The 7,929-nt window shown below is 39.1% G+C and overlaps 3 non-coding genes across 3 annotated transcripts; all 3 read left to right on the top strand.

Moving 5' to 3' along the window:
* The first annotated feature begins 3,650 nt into the window (after positions 1–3,650).
* Trnav-aac lies at positions 3,651–3,723 on the top strand. The gene has a single exon. It is a non-coding gene; the product is annotated as a tRNA-Val (tRNA).
* Positions 3,724–4,712: 989 nt separating this feature from the next.
* Positions 4,713–4,785, top strand: Trnav-aac. Its single transcript has one exon. It is a non-coding gene; the product is annotated as a tRNA-Val (tRNA).
* A 1,234-nt stretch (positions 4,786–6,019) lies between these two features.
* Trnav-aac lies at positions 6,020–6,092 on the top strand. The gene has a single exon. It is a non-coding gene; the product is annotated as a tRNA-Val (tRNA).
* Positions 6,093–7,929: the final 1,837 nt, after the last annotated feature.

The raw sequence follows: 7,929 nt of genomic DNA, 5'->3' as shown, positions 1-7,929 counted from the left end.
ATCGCGCGACCCTGCCCGTGAGCAATCTCCCAACTCATCTCTGGTTATTACTTTGATTGTCGGCCCGTTCTGGACGTCGGCTGCTATTTCACGAGATCGCCATCGAGGAGTTCTACCGATCCCTACCGATGTCCCACCCCGGCGATCGCGGCTCTCGACCTGCACCAATATCGCGCAAATTGGATGCACCAATTCGGTTTAGGGACCGGACTGTGTGCTAGGAAACAGCGAATCGCGATGGATTCGTCGACTGTGAGCTTTGGGATCAGGAATGCGATGAGATGCGAGCCTCGCATACGCCTGATTAGATCAGGAAGAATTTAATCCTGACGGTATCAATCGATGTCATTCCACGGCGTGGGGGTAGACGTGACTTACGAATCCCGGTATTTCATTTTAATTTAATTAAGGTGATATGAAACAATCAGCTTATATATATCCGGGAGATTGAAAACGTTTATACGCGAGACATCATTTTCCTCGCGTTTATCGTGTATTTTTTAAGCCGTTTCAATATTTCTGCGTTTTTCATACATTTTATAGCTCGCCTGAAAACTTAAAAAATCATGGTGACTTTATGGGTTAGGTTGAAAACGTTTAAACGCGAGGCATAATTTCCCTCGCGTTTATCATGTATTTTTAAGTTATACCAAAATTTCTGGGTTTTTCATACTTTCTATAGCTAGCCTGAAAACTTCAAAAATCTTGAAGTGACTTTACAGGTTAGATTGAAAGGGTTTATACGCGATACATAATTTCCCTCGAGTTCATTGTGTACTTTCAAGTCGTTTCAACATTTCTGTGTTTTTCATACCTTTTATAGTTAGACTGAAAACTTCAAAAATCATGAAGTGACTTTATGGGTTAGGTTGAACGTGAGACATACTTTCCCTCGCGTGTATCGTGCATTTTCAAGTCGTTTCAACATTTCTGTGTTTTTCATACTTCCCATAGCTCGCCTGAAAACGTTAAAACTTTCGAAGTGACTTAAGGTGGTATGAAAGTGTCCGCCTATATGTCTGAGGGGTCAAATCGTTGGTGAAGATATTTTGTTAAAAAATATATTGGAAATTTAAAGTATATACTTTGCAATAAACGGTCCATATAAATTGATAATAAAAAGATGACTCTTCCTATGTGCAATTACGTTTCGAAACGGAGAACTCAATTTTTCTTTTTTTTTTATCACATATACCTTTGTTATTTATGTAATTTTCAATGAATGTAGAAAAATTACCGTCACCGTTTTATTCTCTATTTTGTCCTTAATACCCTGCTTTTCGAATTATGTAAATATTGCTTTTCGTTTGGTTTTTATGAGCCTTTTTCCAAATCCTAGTAAAATCGTGAAATTCGGCCGGTTATCTTCGCATAAGCACTTCTTTTTCGCCCGGCATTAAAAGGGTTAAGTAAGTGCAGATCTTCAGATTCGGCGGATGCTCGGGGGAGGACAGGGCATCGAATTGAAAAATTGGCTGAAAATTGGCTGAGGCGACAAGGCCTTCGGGTTCCCTGGTGAATCCGCGTAGCTGGCTCGTCCTTTTATCCGTAATCCGGTCTCTTGGTCACTTCGAAGATCGAACCAAGCACTACCTTCAAATCGAATCATCCGCGACATGGTCTCTTTCCAACCCCCCTACTTTCCCGGGAATTTCTTCGAGCCCTCCACGTTCGACCTTACACTCTCCAAATCCAATCTGTGCCCTTGTCGCCAACTCTAACTCCAACGGGGCTTTCGTCGAAATAACCAGAACGGTGGAAGAAGTATATAGAGGTAAAGATAGGGCACAGGACGAGCTGCAATTTCACATGATTTCGTCTGGGTACGTTTTGGACTGTCTTATCATCCCCTTTGGCATCTAAGTTGATTTTAAATTGAGAAAGTGTATCGGGTTTAAGATGTGATATCTATTTTTTTATTGAATGCAATAGTGTAGAACGGTTAGGGGGAATAGTTCAGGATAGTATTGGTATCTCTTTCATCTCCCTTAATTTATTTGAAATTTCATTGATGTTTTTAAACTCAATCTCACATGATTTCGTCTGGGTACGTTTTGGACTGTCTTATCATCCCCTTTGGCATCTAAGTTGATTTTAAATTGAGAAAGTGTATCGGGTTTAAGATGTCATATTCATTTTTATGTTGAATGCAATCGGTTGAGAAATACGCTTAAAATCGTCGTCGATTAAGCCCCTCCTTCCTAGTTAAAAGAGCTTGCGAATTGTGTCGTTACATTTTTTCATATGAAAATGATCTGTTATCGAAAATTGCTCCCGTATAAACATCCGTCAACCTTTTATCCTTAAAAAGAGTACTTGTTGAGCTTGATGGGTTTAGAAATACGCTCAAAATCGTTGTCGATTAAGCACCTCCTTCCTAATCAAAAGAGCATGCGAATTGTGTGGTTTAATTTTTGGTATATAAAAATTACCTCATATCGAAAATCGCTCTGATGTAAACACCCGTCAACCTTTTATCTTTAAAAAGAATACTCGTTGATGGGTTTAGAAGTACGCTCAAAATCGTTGTCCCTGTTAGGCCCAGCAAAATCGCAGAAGGGGTTGTGCCCTTAATTTCACGGTCCGAGAAGAGTCCGACTGAGAATGTTCCTTGAACAAGTGAAGTAATGCATTTCCCCATAATTCGAAATCGATCTCCGCGATCGGACCCAGGGAAAGAAAGAGGAGAACCGGAAGGCTATCTTGGCTCTCTTCCGATCGGCTCGCTCTTCTCCGATCAGACATCGTCGTTAAATTCACGTCGATAAAAGTGGTACGGCGTTCCAGTTCCACTCGAACTGGATTAAAGGAGGAATGGTTTCCCATTCTGCCAAGTTCGTGGTACCGAGCGAACTGTCACTTTAATGTCGCGATTCGTGACAGTCTGCTTCATCCGTCACATCTTTCCGACGATTACGCCTTGTCGAAGGCGACATACCTCGCAATCGTAAATCGAGATGTGGACATGTACAGTGGCGTTCATGAATGCTTTTCTTGTGAATTTGGGGCTGTCAGTGCATAATGGGAAGTCATTCTTGTCCACCAGTGTACATGGATACATGCACTTGGCTTTAGGTTGTTACACCGGGTGTAGAACGGAAGTAGATGGTTCGTGTTCAGGTAAATGAAAATGTCGAGTGACGTATGATATTCAATTGGAAGTGTAACAATTCCCCATAATTTTTCAATGTCACGCACAGAATATCTTAAATGAAACGAAATTTTTAAAACGTAAATTGTTCATGGTGGGATGAGACGGTATTACCTGAACATGGGTCGGGAATACATTTTTATCGATTCAAGGCATTTTCTATTTAATATGAAGATTGATAAGGATGGACGTCAAGTGTAGAATTGCTGGTCCTACTATCAGTTTCTATCTGATTGTGCATTGCACTTTGCTGTCACGTTAATATCGCGATTCATGTCAGCCTGTCCAAATCGTCAACTTTATTCAACCGATGGCGATAGGTATCACAATCGTATTTAGAATATTTGAAAAGGGTGAAAACTTTTCAAATATGTAATAAAATGCTTTGACATTGACAAAAATTGAACACTATGCGGAATCAATCACTACACAAGGTGTGAACTGTTAAGAGATATTATAATTCATATTCTTTATCTAGAAGTAAGAAGCAGCAAAAAGCGTTTCCGTGGTGTAGTGGTTATCACATCCGCCTAACACGCGGAAGGTCCCCGGTTCGATCCCGGGCGGAAACATTTTTTTTTTTTATACTTTAAATCGCATTTTATATTCAACTAGTTATATTCACTGTTCGTATTCGTTATTTATGTCAAGGGGTAAAATTTTACACCACTTTGACGCACCCAAAAATTACGGTTTTTTCAAGAATTTTTTTAAGAGTTAAAACGTTTTTATCCAATTGGGTTGCAGTCAGGTATTATACTACTATTAAACTCGCTCACTGTAAAAATAGTTGATCGTGCAGTGGGCAGGTATAAAGGTGTAAACGCGTTTTTCTTAAAACTGCATTTTAAAAATCGGTGGGCACTCTAGCTCCGGCAATTTTCAATCAATCGTCTTGATTCTTTTTTTATTTTATTCGCGATATGTTTATCTAGCGAAATACGTATGGTTTTTTCAATGTATTGATATTCGCATTTTTTATGCAACATTAATTAACGAAATTTAGGACAAAATACGTATCTTTCCTTTCGAATCGATGCCATTTTGTGAAAAATGCATATTTTTGAGAAACGGCTACGTATTTCGCTAGCTTTTGGGCTACGGAAACTAATTCTTTTTCGTTTATTGTTCTAACTTAAACCTGGACTGAGTTATCGTGCCCACCGCACGATCATCGATTTTCGCAGCGCTCCGGTAAATCGCCTTTCAAGTCGCCATTTTGTAAATAAGAAAAATACAAAAAAAGCATTTTTTTTGTTTAATAGTAGTATGATACCTTCCTGTACTTTAATTTGGATAAAAAGGTTTTAATTCTTCAAAAAAAATTCCTGAAAAACCGTAATTTTTGGGTGGGTCAAAGTGGTGTAACCTCTTAACTGATAATATTCAACATTCATATCTAACTTTATTAATTAGTATCGGGACAATTTCCAAGCTGTGTGAATCTTTTAAGGTTTCATAAATTGCTTTGTTGTTACTAAAAATAAGCGAGAAATGTTCATTATATCTAAAAATAGTACATTTTAAATGTTTTCTTATATTGAACAGTTGAATTAACAGCGTTTCCGTGGTGTAGTGGTTATCACATCCGCCTAACACGCGGAAGGTCCCCGGTTCGATCCCGGGCGGAAACATTTTTTTTTTTTCTTCAAATTACTTTAAATATTCAACTTTATTACTTGAAACTTATACAGGGTCTAACAGAACTCGTAATCACGGTGTATACAGGGCTATTCTTGTATATGTCTATGGTTTAAACCATATCGAAACATTTTAATACTTTTGTTACATATATAAAAGGAACGAATATACATTAGGTTGATGCATAAGTAATGGCGTATTTAACAATTAAGGTATCGTGTAAAAAACGCCATTTCTAATGCATCAATATAATATATTCATTAATTTTTTGTTATCCACTTTATAATTTTATTTTATTTAACGCCCTTCAGCTAATTCAGTTGTCTCTGAACGTAAAATAAGTAATATAATATCCGAGCTAAATCATGAAATCGATGATTAAATTTCGTTTTATCATTATGTACCTCATTAATATAAACATGTATTTTATTGCTGTTTTTACAGTCTATTGTGCATTATTTAGTTCAGTATAATATTACAGTCGTGGTTGTTTATAATAATAACAAAATGTACACCTACAATGCATAACATTACTCCAATTTTGTCTTGAGGTGATATCAAAGGGTCATTCTATATACAGTTGGAACAAAATGTTGTAACTTAGCCCAGACCAGAACCAAAATGGCGTCGAGCTCTCATATTCCGATCAATATACAATTATCGAAGGCTCCGATATGGGAAACAAAGGGATCGGGACAATTTTACGATAATTTAGAACACTCTGGTAATCGATAAACTCGCATTTGAACGGGATAAAGCCAAAAAAAAATGTTGTATGCGCTTCTATGCCAAAACGATGGGAATACGAGGTCTCGGAGTGAAAATTTAATTGACCTGGAAATCACAGATGGCGCAGGGGGTCCCTCTGCAGTCAATTAGGGCCTCAGAAAGCGTGAATCTAGAGGATTTCTGGAGTTTTACTTCGATTTCTTGATATTTATTGTACGAAAACGACAGGTGTAGTATGCCATTTGGTACAATATCCAATACATTTCGACACAGCTGTCGATATAAAAACGAACGTCGGAAACGTAGGCATTTGGAAAAATCTTTATCGACGTCGATCAAGTTCCTCGACGCGTTTCACTTCACCTTAAGAAGTCTGTTGACACTTGTGGACGCAGGACGGAAGAAGGCGCTACTGCGCCGCTAGGCAATTAAATGATTAAATGTTCGATGATATTAGATTTTATATATTTGATTCTAGTATAGGGAGGAACCCACAGCGTTTCCGTGGTGTAGTGGTTATCACATCCGCCTAACACGCGGAAGGTCCCCGGTTCGATCCCGGGCGGAAACATTTTTTTTTCTTCTTCAAATCACTTTTTATTTCGTACGAAGGTTCATGAAGATATGCGTCGAATGTAGAATAGTAGAAATTGAGATGAATTTACATCTTATCGTGGCATTATACTTTGGTGGCAATTATACAGGGGAGGCATTCATGTCCGCCATTGTACAATTGCAAACTTACATACACGTAAGATTTGCATAAATTTATAGTCGCGAGGAAGAAGTTTGAACTACACTAAGCCATGCTCATTTGGTCTGTTTAACGTTTAACTAGATTAACAGATAATTCGGTGCACCCAGTTTGGAGAAAAGTTTCATGAACGATTGACTGTTCAGTTTCACATCCCCTTAACCGTGTTTCTAGGGAAGAGCCTACGAGAAGTACACTGGGAGACATCAATGCCCTCCCATCCTGCATAGGCGATGCCGTATCTGCAGGGGAGGCATTCATGTCCGCCATTATACAATTGCAACCTTACATGTACGTAAGATTTGCATAAATTTATAGTCGCGAGGAAGCAGTTCTAACTACACTAAGCCATGCTCATTTGGTGTATTTAACATTTAACTAGATTAACAGATAATTCGGTGCACCCAGTTTGGAGAAAAGTTACATGAACGATTTACTGTTCAGATGCCACTTTCACATCCCCTTAACCGTGTTTCTAGGGAAGAGCCTACGAGAAGTACACTGGGAGACATCAATGCCCTTCCATCCTGCATAGGCGATGTCGTATCTGCAGGGGAGGCATTCATGTTCGCCATTGTACAATTGCTACTTACATACACGCAAGATTTGCATACATTTATAGTCGCGAGGAAGCAGTTCTAACTACACTAAGCCATGCACATTTGGTGTATTTAACATTTAACTAGATTAACAGATAATTCGGTGCACCCAGTTTGGAGAAAAGTTTCATGAACGATTGACTGTTCAGTTTCACATCCCCTTAACCGTGTTTCTAGGGAAGAGCCTACGAGAAGTACACTGGGAGACATCAATGCCCTCCCATCCTGCATAGGCGATGCCGTATCTGCAGGGGAGGCATTCATGTCCGCCATTATACAATTGCAAACTTACATATACGTAAGATTTGCATAAATTTATAGTCGCGAGGAAGAAGTTTGAACTACACTAAGCCATACTCATTTCGTTTATTTAACGTTTAACTAATTTATTGTCTCGCTGGACCCTCCCAGAGATTCGCCCGATGGAGATGATCGCTTTACCGTCTTCCAGGGAATCCTCTCCCCATTAGCAGTCACGAATTCGCTCAGGCATTCGAAATTGCTACAAGGAGGGTTTAGTTAAAGACCCATCTCGGGATTCGGTCTGGACAATCGCGAGGATTCAATTCGCGTCCAGCTCGCAAACACCTTGCCCATTTTAGGAGGTGGTGGCCGGCAGTAAAATGGCTGTATCTCAAAGTGTTTGCCAATCCTCGGGCAGTTTGCTTCGATTCACCTTCCGCCGGATTGCCTGGCATTGTCTGTGCTCATTTCGGAAGTGGCTGGACCGAGAATGATCTTCCGAGTTCATGTCGCCATTACCAAACCGAGCAGTCCAAGATAGACCCTTTGGTTGGCCAGCTTTATGTCCAGCCAATGCGGCGCAAATATTCCATCCACTATTGTTACTCCCCGCCGTGTTGAAGTTTATGCTGTACTGCATGTGTTTACATACTCTCTTGAAACATCTTCGGTGTACAAAAATTTAGTCAAATATATTTATCTTTATTCAATTAATTATAAGAATAACTCAAATTGCTCCCTATTCATGAAAATCTCAAATCAACTATTATTGCCAAATATAGTAGAACATTTATTCCATTAGTCTCAGCTTA

The sequence above is a fragment of the Orussus abietinus genome, unplaced genomic scaffold (genome assembly GCF_000612105.2).
Source record: "Orussus abietinus isolate OABI.00-Male unplaced genomic scaffold, Oabi_2.0 scaffold802, whole genome shotgun sequence".
Taxonomy (NCBI): domain Eukaryota; kingdom Metazoa; phylum Arthropoda; class Insecta; order Hymenoptera; family Orussidae; genus Orussus; species Orussus abietinus.
The sequence above is the reverse complement of the archived record's forward strand: the minus strand, read 5'-3'. Positions and strand labels throughout refer to the sequence as shown.